We start from the raw sequence: 16,380 nt of genomic DNA on the forward strand, positions 1-16,380 counted from the left end.
GTTTTTTTATCGATTCTACTTTTGATGGACATTTGGGAAGCTTTCAGTTTTGAGCTATTCTGAATTGAGCTTCCGAGAATATTATTGCATATGTCTTTTGGTGAACCTATGTCTGCATTTCTGTTGGCTTATATACAGAGTGGCAAAATTGCTGGCTTATAGAATACGTGTATATTCAGCATTGCTGGGTACTGTCAGATGATTTCTTAAGTAATTGCACCAATCTACATGCCCACTGCACTATATGAAAGTTCTGATTGTTTCCCATCCTTACCTACACTTGTTATTTTCTGACTTTTTCATTTAGCCGTCTGTTATGTAATATAGTGGTGTTGCATTATGGTTCAAATTTACATTTACCTGATGGCTAGTCAAGTCCAGCCCCTTTTCATATGTTTACTGGCCTTTGGATATCCTCTTTGTGAAGTGCTTGTTCAATTCTTTTGCCCATTTCAAAGAGAAAAAACAACTTTGGGTTTGGGTTGTCTTTTATATATCCTGGACACTGATCTCTTACAGTCTAGATATGAGTCCTTTGTCAGAAATATGTGTCCCACTTGGTGAACTGCCTTTTTCACTCTCTGAATGGTGACTTTTGAGGCACAGAAGTTCTTAATCTTAATATTTTCCAATTTGTCAGCTTTTTCCTTTATATTTGGTACATTTTCAACCTATTTAAGAAAACTTTGTCTGCTACAAGGTCATGAAAATGTTTTTGTGTTACCTTTTTGATGCTTCATTATTTTACCTTTTATATATAGATCTGTAATCCATCTGAAATTCATTTTTGTGTGTGGTATAATGTAGAGATTACGATTCATGATCCTTTTGTAGTTCATAGCATGATGATTGGGTGTTCACATGCATGTGTGAAATGTGCCAGCCTTGAACCTTGTTACAACATTGGCACATGACCCATCTGACCTGAATTTGGAACACCCAGTTGACCCAGCACCATTCATTTAAAGATCATCTTCCCTCACTACACTGTAGTTACAAATAAGGGGATACCGTAGATTGAATGTTTATATCCCCCTAAAATTTATATGTTGGAATCCTAAGCCCCAGTATTATACTATTGGGAGAGGGGCCTTTCGGAGGTGATTATGTCCTGAGGGTGGAGCACTCATGAATGGGATTAGTGCCCTTATAAAAGACACAAGAGAGCTCTCTTTCTCTGCACTCCATCATGGGAGGACACATTGAGAAGTTAGCCATCTGCAAACCAGGAAGCTGGCTCTCACCAGACGTAGGATCTGTGTGGTACCTTGATCTTGAACTTCCCAGCTTCCAGAATGGTGAGAAATATATTTCTGTTGTTTAAACCACCAGTCTGTGGTAGTCTGTTAAAGCAGCCCAAACTGACTAAGACAGGAGACCTTGTATGTTTGGCTCTATATAGATTCTAGTGAGTATGTTCTAATATTAGGTAGAGCCTTTCTGTCTTGCTCACTATACTCCATCTTCATTTCCTGGCAGTGGCCCCTGTGCTGTAAATATTCAATAAATATCAGCTGGTTGGTGGACAGGTCTGAACTTGCCTTTAGGCAAGAGTTTTAAAATATCTGGGCTCCCAGTCCAAGAAAAGATACTCAGATTTTGTGTTAGAGAAGACTTGACTTGCCTAGTTAATTACATTTCTTCTCTAGGCCCAAATATGTTTCTGGACCAGTTCTGCTGGCTAAAGTCCTTGGGGAAGGCTGGTTGACCTCAGGTTGTCCAGTTGGCAGTAATGAATCTATTTAACCATCCAGCCAGTCATGCAATAAATATCTTTTATGGGCCTACTATGTGGCAGGCATAAAGTAGAACTAAAATAATAGGATTATTTCCAGAGTTTCTATTTTTAATTTTAGAACATTTGTTGTTTCTTTCTTTACAAGTTAAACACTCAGTGCAAGGAGGTTAATTCTGAGAATTTTCCTCTATTTTGAGGTTAGCTTTATTGTTCTGTTATAGTTATTTAAAATTTTTGTGTGTGACAGCCTAGATAAACAGGCAACAGGCGTAAGAATTAGAGTTTTTATGTTGCTATCAGACTATTTTAAAACAAACAAAACCCTACAAAGAAAAAGAGATGAAAATAAATGTGAAGTGCAGTATTTCATACAGTGAATTCAGCGAGAAGTTAAGTACTTTTCTCATTTTCAAAATTTAGTGCCAGACCAAAGACCAAGTTTAGAAAAATAGAGGAATGCATTTTCAGGAGGTTGGTGTGGACTCTGGATGTGCCAGTCAGTGCCAGTACACCAGATCGCATTGTGAGTGGGCCACGTGCCATATACCATGTGTCACATGCCACATACCGCTCTTCTTCTTCTTCTTCTTTTTTTTTTTTTTGAGACGGAGTCTGAGTCTCGCTCTGTTGTCCAGGCTGGGGTGCAGTGGCGCTATCTCGGCTCACTGCAAGCTCCACCTCCCGGATTCATGCCATTCTCCTGCCTCAGCCTCCTGAGTAGCTGGGATTACAGGTGCCCACTACCACGCCCGGCTAATTTTTTGTATTTTTAGTAGAGATGGGGTTTCAATGTGTTAGCCAGTATGTCTCGATCTCCTGAGCTCGTGATCTGCCCGCCTCGGCCTCCCAAAGTGCCGGGATTACAGGCCTGAGCCACCGCGCCCAGCCAAATGCTGCTCTTCTTGGTAACTGCCCTCTGGGGAACAAAAGAGCCCTAGAGGCTTCTCCCATGGTACCATCTTGCTTGGTGACACCAGGGTCTGGGGTTATGTCCCAGGGTCTCTTTGTTCCTCCTTTCCTCTGGGGATATGAACAAAGAGGGGCAGGGGACAAGCAGATCCCCAAACTGGGGCCAGCTCCAGGCGGTAGCTGTTGGAAAATGGGGCTGCCTCCGCCAGCACTTATTGTCCACACTGCCCATGTCTGGTGGCTGCAGTTTGAGCTGCTCTGAAGCCTTTTGAGGCCACTGGGAGAGGCAGCCTCCTAGCAGGCCCGCCTCGGGAGGAGGAAGCAGATTGCTAAGGGAACAGGGCGGCTGGTGCTTGTGAATGTTACTTCCGTGATGGGACTGTGATTCTCGTTCTTATTTAGTTAATATCATGTCCAATTTCATTTTCAGCTTGTCTCAGGTGAATATTTTATATATTTAGTGAAACCTCACCAACGCTGAAGTCAGGAATTTTGTAACTCCAGTCGTTTGGAACCGAGTGAAGGAACCTAAAGGAAAGCAGAAAGAGGCCAGGCGCGGTGGCTCACGTCTGGAATCGTAGCACTTTGGGAGGCCAAGGCGGGTGAATCCCTTGAGGTCAGAAGTTCAAAAACAGCCTGGCCAACATGGTGAAACCTCATCTCTACTAAAAATACAAACATTAGGCCGGGCGCGGTGGCTCACGCCTGTAATCCCAGCACTTTGGGAGGCCGAGGCGGGCGGATCACTTGAGGTCAGGAGTTTGAGACCAGCCTGGCCAACATGGCAAACCCCATCTCTACTAAAAATACAAAAAAATTAGCTGGGCATGGTGGCACACACCTGTAATCCCAGCTACTCAGGAGGCTGAGGCAGGAGAATCGCTTGAACCCAGGAGGCAGAGGTTGAGGTGAGCCGAGATCGCGCCACTGCACTCCAGCCTGGGTGACAGAGCAAGACTCCGTCTCGGGGGAAAAAAAACAAAAAGCAGAAAGAGTAGCTTTGAGACCCTAAAGAGATACGATATTTTGGGGTATGCTGGGGTATGTTCTTGATTTATTACAGAGGTCCTTGGGCTTCCACGTAGAGCTTCTGTGCTCTTACTTTAGCCACATTTCTAACAAGTTTGGTTTTCTGCTTTTTTAGTTCACTAGATTTAGAAGCAACAAACTAGGCTGCTAGGTGTACGTTCTGGGAGAACATCTAGAAGTGACAGCTGACAGCCTGACAGTAAGGGAGGAGACAGAGCATCTATAAAAAGCTCGGAAGACCAGAGCTGTCTTATATACTGTATAAGGCAGAGAGCTCTGAGCCTGTTGCAGCCTGGAGCGTGTCCCGAGAGGCAGTGTGGCAGGACGCCTGGCCACAGGAGTGACCTGAGCCATTCAGACCCCAAAGGCAGGCACACGAGGAATCCCTTAGAGAGATTTGAAGAAAAAGAGTTGAATACTAGTTATCTGAAATAATTTACATATATAGAACCCTTGTTTTCCTTGGGATACTAAACACATAAAAGAACTCCCCCTTTCTCTCCATGTCTCCGTTCTCCCCTTCTCTCCTCCCCTCTTTCTCCCCTTCTCTCCTCCCCTCTTTCTCTCCTCCCCTTTCTCTCCTTCCCTCTTTCTCCCCTTCTCTCCTCCCCCTTTCTCTCCTTCTCTCCCTCCCTCTTCCTCTCCCCCTTGCTTTCCTCCCACCCTTTCTGCGGCCCCTCCCCTCCCGACTCTCCTCTCCCCCACTCCCCTCCCACCTTGCTCTCTCCCTTTCCGTTTTCACTTCCCCTTTTACTTTCCTCCCCCACTCCTTCTCCCTAACACAATACAGCGTCCCTTTTTTTTTTTTTTTTTTTTTTTTGTCTTTGAGGTTCACATATATGCAGTGAGTTGCTGGTGAAAGTTTAACAACTGGCTCTCATGAGAGAAAAAAATCCCTTGATTCGGCCGGGCGCGGTGGCTCACGCCTGTAATCCCAGCACTTTGGGAGGCCGAGGCGGGCAGATCACGAGCTCAGGAGATCGAGACCATCCTGGCTAACATGGTGAAACCCCGTCTCTACTAAAAATACAGATTACCTGGGCGTGGTGGCGGGCACCTGTAGTCCCAGCTACTTGGGAGGCTGAGGCAGGAGAATGGCGTGAACCCGGGAGGCGGAGCTTGCAGTGAGCCGAGATAGCGCCACTACACTCCAGCCTGGGTGAAAGAGCGAGACTCCCGTCTCAAAAAAACAAAACAAAACAAAACAAAACAAAACAAAACAAAAAAACCCTTGATTCACAGCAGCCCAGTTTCCTTAGTGTAAGTCCTCGCCATGGTTGATTTCAGGTGACCATTGTGAAGTCCCTGGGGAGGAGCAGGGACAAGTACTTTCTCCATACAGATGCAGGAGATGGAAGTAATCTTAAGAGCATAAGAATAGGCAGATAACACCAAATAATCAGAAAGTCATGTTTTGAGTATTTACAACTTTATTATATAATTACTCTTCTTATACAATTATATAATTTAATTTAAAAATTTAGTAACATTTAACTCAATGTATCAAAAATATTATTTTAACATATGATCGATATAAAATTATTATTATTATTTGAGACAAATTCTCACTCTGTAGCCCAAGCTGGAGTGCAGTGGTGCGATCTTGGCTGACTGCGACATCTGCCTCCCAGGCTCAAGTGATTGTCCTGCCTCAGCCTCCCAAGTAGCTGGGACTATCAGCACGCGCCACCACACCCAGCTAATTTTTTGTACTTTAGTAGAAATGGGGTTTCACCATGTTGCCCAGGGTGGTCTCGAACTCCTGAGCTCAGGCGATCCACCCATCGTGGCCTCCCAAAGTGCTGGGATTACAGGCGTGAGCCACCGTGCCCAGCCTCAATATAAAATTATCAATAAGATATTTTACACTCCTTAAAAATATCTAACCTTCCATTATAGTTAGAGGTGATCCTATGACAAATTTTGACCAGTGAAATGAATTCACTGCATGGAGTTTTTGAATAATAATTTAATGGTCACTGATTCTGCTGTCATGGGAAACTTGTCTTTTTCCTTACTTCCTGAAATGTAAGTAGAAGAGGAAAAAAAACATTAAAAATAGAAACAATAGAATAAGAACTTACATATGACATCTTTGAACTGTTGAACAAATGCCAATATCCAACTATGTTGGACTTCTCTGTATATGGCAGAAAAAAAATCATATTTAGTCTCCAAACTGCTGTTAAAAGGTTGTTGTTGTTAGATGCTGCCAAACCCAATGGTTGAGTAAAAGAGAAGGTGTCAAAAGCAGAGACCTGCATAAGGTGAAGGCACAGGACAAGTGAATTGTGAATGAAGAAAATTCTAGGCTGATGAAATCGAACATGAAAAGGCCGAAGCGGGAAGAAGCTGAAAGTAGAATGAACCAAGGTTTACTAATTACCAATACCATGCAACAAACTCCCCCACATCTTAGTGGCTTAAGAAATGACTATCATTTATTTTGCTTGCAAATCTGATTTGTGCATCATTTGTTGGGGGTGACTCATCTCTGCCTCATGGGGAATTAATTGATGTGGCAAACTTAGGGCCTGAGTATGTATTTTCAACATGACTTACGCTGCAAACTGTTGGGGCCATGGGCCATTGTGTCAGCTCTTCAGCATACAGGCTTTTCCATGTGCTATTTCAGTTTCCTTGCTGTATGGGGACTGGGCTCTGGAGTAAACATCTCAATACGATCAGGAAGAAGTTGTATTGCTTTTAATGACTTTGCCTTGGAGGTCACATAGTATTGCTTCTGTTCTAATCACAGTTCTAACAAGGCTTCAAGGAAAAGGAACATAGATTTTACCTTCTGATGGGAGGAAAGTCAAGTGAGATCACCTTGTGAGGAAGAGAAGTGGAATGGGAAATATTGTTGAAGCCAGTTTTGGAAAATACAATCTGCCACACAAGAAAGAATAAGAAAATATGGGTGATGAGAACTGAATTCAACACATACTCATTACACTTTTGTCATGTGCTAGTTACTTTTTTTTTTTTTCTTTTTTTGAGATGGAGTCTCACTCTGTCGCCCAGGCTGGAGTGCAGTGGCGCGATCTTGGCTCACTGCAAGCTCTGCCTCCCAGGTTCACGCCATTCTTCTGCCTCAGGCTCCTGAGTAGCTGGACTACAGGCGACCGCCACCATGCCTGGCTAATTTTTTTGTATTTTTAGTAGAGATGGGGTTTCAATGTGTTAGCCAGGATGGTCTTGATCTCCTGACCTCGTGATCTGCCCGCCTCGGCCTCCCAAAGTGCTGGAATTACAGGCGTGAGCCACTGCGCCCGGCTGCTAGTTACCTTTTAAGCACCCGTGATACCGAAGTAGACCAAAGAGACAAAAATCACTTCCCTTCCTTGTGGGTTTTACATTCTAGGGAAATGAGAGAGAAGAGTGATAGGTGATGAGGTTAGAAGAAACAGAGCCTTGTAGGTTAGAGTACGACTCTTTTTTTTTTTTAATGGTAAGGAATTTGAATTTTGTTCCTAAGTATGATAGCTTTTATGCAGGGAAGTGATATGGTCTTATTATTTTTTATGACTATAAAATTAACTTTTATTTAACATTTTTTTACAAAATACATTTAAAAAATTTTAAATCTGTTTTTTAGAGCAGTTTTAGATTCACAGTAAAATTGAGAGGAAGGTACCTTTCCTATGTACTCTCTGCCCAGTCCCCCAACACAGCCTCCCCACCAACTCCCCCGGCGTGACCCTCCATTGGAGCAGTACATTGGTCACAATCGATGAACCTACGTTGACACACCATTATCACCCAAAGTGCATAGTTTACATGAGGGTCCACTCAAGGTGTTGTACATTCCATGGGTTTGGACAAATGTTTAATGACATGTATCCACCATGGTAGTTTACAGAGGAGTTCCACTGACCTGAACATTCTCTCGTTATTGTGTTTGACAGCTGGCTTATAAAACTCCTGTAAATTTAACAGTGGTCTCTAGTGAGCTGGTACAAGCCAGCTCCATTCAGCACACCATTGTACAAACCTAATATCTTATAGTTGAGGGATTCTCTGTAATTTTGTTTGAGCATAACAACAATCTAACTCTGTTATAAGGAGAATCCCAGAAGCTCACATTTAAAAGAGACCCGAGAGATCTTCTGTCCTGACCTTTCTGCCTGACACACTGATTCCATCTATAGCATGGTAAAAGGATCTTTCAGGGCCACTGCTGCTCAGATTTCTCACGTCTCCACACAGAATCCGTGATTGACGCACACATTTGAAAGTTAAGGGATTTTCTTCAGGCTGCAAACTGGGACTGGAATTTCGTCTCTTTCTCTTGTTCTTCTCTAATTTTATTCTCATGCAAACAGCCTGATTTCTGATTTCATAATTTAGCACAAGACATATTTTATTTAAGTAGGGATGAATTTAAAGATCACAGAACCATGTCATTAAGTGAAATCAACAAATGTTTATCAGCATTCAGAATTTCTCCATTTCTTTTTTTCTTTCTTTTTTTTGAGACGGAGTCTTGCTCTCACCTAGGCTGGAGTGCAGTGGTGCGGTCTTGGCTCACCGCAACCTCTGCCTCCCGGGTTCAAGCGATTCTCCTGCTTCAGCCTCCTGAGTAGCTGGGATTACAGGTTCCCGCCACCATGCCCTGCTCTTTTTTTTTTGTATTTTTAGTAGAGACGGGGTTTGCCACATTGGCCAGGCTGTTCTCAAACTCCTGACCTCAAGTGATCCGCCCGCCTTGGCCTCCCAAATTGCTGGGATTACAGGTGTGAGCCACTGCGCCCGGCCCAGAATCTCTCCCTTTCTTTGCTGAAGAATTTATGCTATGTATTCATCACCTATCTATAAAGTGGTTATAGCTGGGAACCCTTTGCAGATGGGTAATTCATCATTAGACGGGTTATAGATAATCTCTCTATTCATTATATGGCATTGACATTCAGAACTAATGGTTAAAGTCACTCTAGATGGGAAATATTAGATTCCTTCCCTAGGCCAGGGAGACTAGACAGCTTTTTAGAAGATCTCTGTAACCCTCAGCATTGGTGCTTTTATGACAAGGTGAAGCTCTTTTGTAAAGCTGTGTTTTTGTGTGTGCGTGTTAATGCACCAGACCATTCCTGGCCTACTGTGCAAGGCCCTGTGGTGCAGGTGGGGAGGCGGGTAGAGATAGAGAGTGAGGTACAGCTGAGTGCAGATCCCCAGCTCTGAGCATCACTGGGTGTGTGACTTACTCAATTCATCATTTAGCTATTGAGAGCTGATGTTAGGCATATTCTTTCTTTTCTTATGAAGCCTTGGTTTATTGTGGGCCTCAGAATAGAAGCTTCTTGGCCTGAAAATGAAGTTCTTTGGAAGTGCCATCTGACACTTCTCCTGGTGGGCAGAGTTGCTGAAACCGGAAGCAGGGGGTTTGAGGGGTGCTGTAACTGACGTGGGGAGACCGACTGGGGACAAAGAATGAGGATAGTAACAGGAGATGACTCCTCCTCCCCAGGAGGCCAGATGCATCCAGAGGCCTCACGTGGCTGGATGTAGGTTACAAGGTCGCTCTCACAGTCAAGGTGTGAACAAGGCCTTGGTCTTCCCATCAGCCATGCTGCCTTATAAGCCGCTCAGTCAACTCCCCATCCACCTCCAAACTGCTGCTTGCCTGGCCTCCCTCTTCATTGATGATGTGATGAGCCACCCAAATAGACCTGGAGTTTTTTTTGTGTTTTGAAATAATTTTAATTTACAGATTTGCAAAGAAAGCACAGAGTTTTCCCCATGTACCCTTCACCCAGCTTCCTCCAATGTTGACATTTTCCTGTGCATTTCTCGACACTAAGAAATCAGCAGTGGTACAAGGTAGCTAATGACAATCTTTATTGAGATCTCCCCATTTTTTCCACGAATGCCCTGTCTCTTCTAGCATGTCTTCTAGGAAACCACATTGCATGAGTGGAGTTCGTTTTCAGCTCCTCTCATTTTCTCCCACACTTGGCACCACCTAATCTGGTCTCTTATCCTTACCATTTTTTTTTCCATCCCTATGGTGAGTGCCCGGGCCCAGCCTTTTCCACTCATGTGGAGCCTTTGGCACCCTCTCCTGGACTCCCTTCCCCAAATTCTCCCATCTTGCTGTATACATGCTGCTCAGAGAGGCCACTGTAAAAATGACTCTTCTCAGGGGGCTCAGATCTCTCCCTGAATGAAGTCTGAGCTCACTACAGCCCTCCGTTGTAACTTTCCAACTTGGTCTTGCACTACTTTCCAATTTCAGCCTTCTTCTGCAGACAGGTGGGTCTCTTGGCAGACAGATGAGTCTCTTTAACTCTGTTTAATACCTGAGGATGCCTGGTTCTCACTGTGTGTTCCTTACATGCTTTATCTTGTTCGGTCTTCAGAATAATGCCGATGCCAGCCAGCGCTAGGAATGGAGGCCCGCAGAGGCTTATGGAACTGGCCCATGGTCACTCAGCCAGGACATGGGAGCCCAAGACTGCAGACCTGAGGCTCCTAAGCACCCCACTCTCTCATCTCAACTTCAGGATAGCCTCGTGAGTTCTGCTCACGCCATTCCCAGGATCCCCCATCCTCAAAGCTTCCTCTGTCTTAGTCTTGCCCATCCTTCAAAGCCCAGCTTGAACCCCGTCTCCATGAGGTCTTTTGTTTTAGGCTGAAATCAATTTGCTTACTCGGCACCTCTCCCTACCCCCCCACCCCCGAGATTTATTAAGGTATTATTGAAAAACAATAATTATATATACTTGCAGTGTACAGACATGATGCTTTGATAGGTGCATACGTTGTGAAATGATTAAATCAAGCTAATTAGCATATTCATCACCTCACATACTTACCATTTTCTAAATTGTGAGAACACTTACTAACTTACCCATACTTCTTGGTATTTATAAATCAATTACAAAGAAATGCTATGAGTCTCCCTCTGTCGCCCAGGCTGGAGTGCAGTGGTGCGATCTCGGCTCACTGCAAGCTCTGCCTCCTGGGTTCACACCATTCTCCTGCCTCAGCCTCCTGAGTAGCTGGGACTACAGGTGCCTGCCACCACTCCCAGGTAATCTGTATTTTTAGTAGAGACGGGGTTTCACCATGTTAGCCAGGATGGTCTCAATCTCCTGACCTTGTGATCCGCCCACCTTGGACTCCCAAAGTGCTGGGATTACAGGCGTGAGCCACCGCGCCTGGCCGTGTGTGCATTTTTATCTTCTCAATTCGACTGTAAGCTCCTAGAGGGTAGGGACATTGGCTTATAATATATTCTGTCCTCTGGAAGGCCTGGCAGATATTCAGTGTTCAACGGTGTGTTTTAAATAAATATAATTTCCTGGAATATCATTTAATAATAAGTAGTGAAAGCTGGGTGCAGTGGCTCATGCCTGTAATCCCAGCACTTTGGGAGGTGGAGGTGGACGGATCACAAGGTCAGGAGTTCGAGACCAGCCTGGCCAATACGGTGAAACGCCATCTCTACTAAAAATACACAAAAAATTAGCTGGTCATGGTGTCGCACGCCTGTAATCCCAGCTACTCAGGAAGCTGAGACAGGAGAATTGCTTGAACCCGGGAGGCGGAGGTTGCGGTGAGCTGAGATCACGCCACTGCACTGCAGCCTGGGCAACAGAGGGAGATTCTGTCTCAAAAAAAAAAAAAAAGTAGTGAAGAGGATGTTTCTTTTTTGCTCTCATATTTGAAACATATGATCAATTGGCTTGAACATTGTTTATGATACCACTATGACATTTAATCTGTGTTGACCAAATAATAAAACCAGAAACAACAATAACAGTAGTAGCTCACATAGTGCTTATTATGTGCTGGCCTGTTCTAAGGCTTGCCCATGTTAACTCCTTTCATCCTCTTAATAAACCTGTGAGGTGGATGCTATTTCTGGTCCCATTGTAGCGATGGAACCAGGCAGGAAGAAGTCCAGTAACTTGCTGAGAGCCGTGGAGAAGGTGGTGGAGTTGGAAGGGGCCCCCCCTCTGAGCTGGGTCTCTTGGATCTGCTTCAGTGGGATCTCTTAGCAGAGGTCACACATGGACCCAGTGCTTCCCTCTTTTTCTGTGTAAAATCACAGTGGTCATTTACTAAGGATGCAGAACTCTGATATGTTGAATATGTTTTTGGGAAAGTGAATCTGTTAATATTGTGAGTCCTTATAAATATTTAACTCTCTGCTCTTTATGACTAGTTAGTAATTTCCTTTGTAAAATATTACTTCAACAATAAAAGTGAACTCTTGAGCATGGGGCTGGTGAGGGCATTTCCAAATGCAAGGAAGTTACTTTGACATCTCCCTGGTGGTGCCCAGGTACAGACTGTGGGTAATTACCAGAACTGTTGCTTTGTATGATTTCCCTAGTCAAAGGCTTAATCATTTGACAGTATCTAACCCAGTGTTATTGGGTAACATAACCCATGGCTCTTGACTGTGCTAGGTATGAGGCTGGTGTTTTCTCAGCAGAACCAGTTAAAATAAAACCTAGATGTCATATCCCAGTCTGGCCTGTTTGGGAAAATGCAGTTTGAACCACAAGTGCAATCTACCCGTGGTGTTTTATAACACTGTTTGCTTGGCCAGTCTTCTTCAGCAGGCCCTGAATATCTTGTACTTCTCTCCCTGGTAACAGGATCTCTAAACCGGCCACACCTGTCATAAGTGACTCTACTAAAGGAGAATTCAGAATTCCACTGGGGATACTTAGAACAGTGAGCTGATGTGATCTTGTGTTATTTTCCCTTTCTTGGGGGTTATCCCTTGATTAATTACCTGTCTGTTGGAGAGAGAGTGTTCTTATAATTGGGGTGAACAGGAGGGCCCTAGTGGGCACCCCGGGGTGAGGGAGTGTGGGGCATTGCAGTAGAACCTAGGCAGGGCTTGGAGCCAGCCCTACTGGCTATCTGGGCAGGCCAGCCCTGGAAGGATTCCCATCTTCTCAACGGGAGTGCCCGTGGCTTCCATGAGTTACCAAGCTGGGAATTGCTTCTAACAATCGAGTTGGAGGCGGGGTGCCCGTGGTACAATCTGTGTCTGGCTTCCTTGGCAACTACCTCTTGTCTTGTTTCCTGCTTCCAGTCAATGCCTTTAGGATTAGGCTGAACTTTCCCCTTCATTGTATGTCTCAGCGTCAAAGAGAGGACAGCGAAGGAACATCTTGTTGCTCTCTTACTTGAAATACCAGATAAGTTCAGGGTTCAATAAAGGTGAGACCTTCCTTAGCTTATTTGAAGGAACTGCTGTTAGTCTAATTCATGATCTGTGTCTTTCTACTGCTATTTTGGTGGATTTGTGGATTGGCGTCCCTGGTCCAGAAGAGTTTTATTATCATCCTCAAATAGTCCACATTCAAACAAATCCCTTTTGGATCACAGAAGTGAGATTTTTTTCCTTTAAGCTGTTATAATGAGTGAGGCCCAGGTAAGGGCAGTGTCCTGCCATGGCTGCAGGTGTCTGGGTTTGCAGAGGGCCTGAAGGAGTGGCTTCAAACAGGACAATCCTGTTCATCGTGTGGGAGACCCTGTGGGCAAGGAGATGGGTTTTATACGGATGAGGCCACTCAAGGAAGAGGGAGGAGAGATCACGAGGAAGGGCTAGTTATTTAGGGCCGGTCCCACCCGCCAGTGATCCGGCCTCCCCCTGTGTGTCTCTCCCTACCTTCTGGCTGCCTGTGTCCTAACTCCACGTCCTGTTTGCTGCCTTCCCCATACCAGAAATCCTAATATCCACGGCTCAGCCTGGCCCTGGTTCCTGAGAGATGTCTTGCTGTGTAGCTCTGTGGTGGATGTTGTAGACAGTGAACGGCTCTCTGGGCACAATTCAGCCAGTCTCTGTTGTCAGTGGAAGCAGCACAGATCTTCCCTGCACCGTGTGGCCATTTGAAAACAGGGGTGCACTTGACAACTCCAAAAAAACTAAGGTAGACTGTCTTTACCTGTTGTTTCTGTGAAAGGATCTGGGGAGAAGAGAGGGAAAAAATGAAGTGATAGTTTCAGAGCCATATATGGGCCTCACTTAATGGAGTGAGTGTTGGGGCCAGATTTATATTGGGAAGGGAACTATCTTGGTAGATAAGAAGTGAAAATTCTTGCTGGTGTGACCAAAAGGCTGGGACCTGTCTGTTGACAGGAGAGAAGGCAAGTGAAGGGTCATGTGTAGCACGTCCTCAGGCCTGGCCTTGGGGCCTGTGGAGCTTCCATGAAGATCTGGTGGTCACAGATAGCCTTACTGTTCCTTTCCCCCCTCAGTCCCTCTCTGTCTCTCTCTCCCCGGTAGGGTTCAACATACACATATCTGTGGGTGCAAATACATGAGCAGCTCTGAGTCAGTCTTCTTTCCCTCATTGTGGTCCCCAAAGTCCCTTTTTTGTCCTTCTCGGAGACCAGTTGGATTCAGCACCCTGTGAGGCCTGGGGTTCAACTCAGGACAGCTGTCGGGGAGGCAGGGAGTGGGACCTGGGCCGCTTTCTCTGAGCCAGTCCGGACTGCAGCAGAACCCCAGTGACTGTCCCAACAAGAGGCCGGGACAGACTCATCTCCTGAGGCCCCGTCGTCAGGCAAGAAAGATGGGCTTCCCTGTGGCATGTGTGTTTTCCCTCATCACTGTGTGGTTAGCCCCAGCGGGGATATAAATATTGTCCAGATGCTCACTGGTTAATGTTTTACCTTGCACGAGAATGTGCTGTTCCCAGGCAGCTGTGTGTCATAGTTACAGTCTCCTAGAGGGCTTGTGTGTGTGTCTCCTGGAGCCGCGGCTGGCCCTCACCCCTCATGCAGCCTCCGCGAGGCCTTTTGTGCAGAGCCTTGCCCTTGTGTGTGCCCTCCTACTCCATCTGTATCTTGTCGTCAGTTGCTGGCACCACCTCAGCAGGGTTTACTGTGACCTTTCTTGGGCCCATCTGGGAACAGTGGTAGTAGGTCTGGACCTAGGGGTCCAGTGGGTCTTTCCCACAACCTAGCCTATGTAAGAGGCTGGAGGAAACCCTGAATGCAGGCAGAGAAGTCTGTCACAGAGGCCCCTGGGGACAGTGGACGCTGGCTCTGTGGGCCGACCAAGGAGCGAGACCAGCTGGAGCATGTCAGCGGATGGTGGGTGTGATTGGAGAGGAGGGTGGTCACAGCAGGTGAGGTTGTGTCCCTCTCCTAATATGCAGGGCCAGCCTTTGAAGTTCATTTCTTCAGTTCAGGTAAAGTCAATACGATTGATTTCTAGACCTATAGACCTATGTGAAGTATCTCAACCAAAGAGATGTTTATCTCCAACTTAAGCATAGCTCTATTTTATTTCTCCTTTTGTTTTTTGGAATCATTAAAGATAAAACTACTCCCAACCATTACAACTGTCATGATGACATAAAATACTGCATCAGAAATAGTAACCAGGGTCTTTATACTGTTGTTTATTTCATTACTTGGAATGAAAGTGAGAATCTAAGGTGAAGAGATGGACTTGGTTTGTCTGAAATAGGGAAACATCTAGGTGTAGATTTTCAGATCTCACAGGGGACAAATTTCTTCATCTGCAGAGGAGGAAATAAACAGGATCTGTGTAGCTCTTGGATGACCAGCTCAATACATGGATACTGGAGGTGAAGGGAGCTCTCTAGGGAAAGTTTGATGGCTGCATTTTTTTGCTTTCTATACTCTCCCTGTCACTACGAATATGGAAGTGTTTTTCGAAGCCCGTTCTACTTCCTAAAATACCTTATAATGCTTTTCCTTTTGGGAGGAAGGGAGGCCTGGAACCAACCTGGGAAGGCACTGGGGAGACCCAGGGAGGAAGGAGACTGTGGTCGCCAAGCATGGTGGCTCATACCTGTAGTCCCAGCACTTTGGGAGGCCAAGCTAGGGGCGCTGCTTGAGCCCAGGAGTTCAGTACCAGCTGGGACAACATAGCAAGACCCTGTCTCTATACAAAATAAAAATTTGCCAGGTGTGGTGGTGCTAGCTACTCAGGAGGCTGAGGCAGGAGGTTTGCTTGAATACAAGGGTTCAAGGCTGCAATGAGCTATAATTGCACCACTGCACTCCAGCCTGGGCAGCAGAGTGAGACACCAACAGAAAGAAAGAGAGAAAGAGAGAGAGAGAGAAAGAAAGGAGGGAGGGAGGGAGGGTCGGCCATGAAGCCTTTATCTATATAGCGAGGGTAACAGACAGCCCAGGTGTAGAGAGTCCAGATAAGTGTCTCGATTTTTCCACGTTGGCCTATGTTTTTAAATGGAAATGAACTCTGCAGACCTGCCCTTCATTAGAATCTGAATCCCCAAACATCTTTCTCATGTTTAATCTCTGCCATTGGTTCATGGGCTGTTAAAAAAAAAAAAGGGGATAATATCCATGAAGGCTCTCTTACACAGGTGACATAAATAACTTTTTTTTCCAAATACAGCTGTGACAAAACTGAGCAATTATATCCATGCATAGAATGAGTGAGAAAGACAGGAGTTTGAGTCCCAACTCTGCCACATTACTGACTGTGTGATCTTAGGCAAGTTACTTAGACTCTGTTTTTTGGTTTTTCTCATTTGTAAGGTGTGTTTTGGGGAAACAGATAACAAAAGGGATGTTGTAAGAATTAACTGAGATGGGCCAGGCACGGTGGCTCCGGCCTGTAATTCCAGCTCTTTGGGAGGCCGAGGGGGATAGATCACCTGAGGTCAGGAGTTTGAGACCAGCCTGGCCAACATGACAAGACCCTGTCTCTACCAAAACCACAAAAATTAGCCGGG

At 45.3% G+C, this 16,380-nt stretch overlaps 1 protein-coding gene and 1 non-coding gene across 2 annotated transcripts in view; both read left to right on the forward strand.

The window, feature by feature from the left end:
- Positions 1–16,380, forward strand: part of PPP1R14C (protein phosphatase 1 regulatory inhibitor subunit 14C) — a 106,549-nt gene that overhangs the window by 20,363 nt on the left and 69,806 nt on the right. The gene's annotated exons all lie outside the window — the stretch shown is intronic.
- Positions 823–925, forward strand: LOC112440270 (small nucleolar RNA U13). The gene has a single exon (XR_003028445.1). It is a non-coding gene; the product is annotated as a small nucleolar RNA U13 (small nucleolar RNA).

This window comes from Pan paniscus, chromosome 5 (assembly GCF_029289425.2).
Source record: "Pan paniscus chromosome 5, NHGRI_mPanPan1-v2.0_pri, whole genome shotgun sequence".
Lineage (NCBI taxonomy): Eukaryota > Metazoa > Chordata > Mammalia > Primates > Hominidae > Pan > Pan paniscus.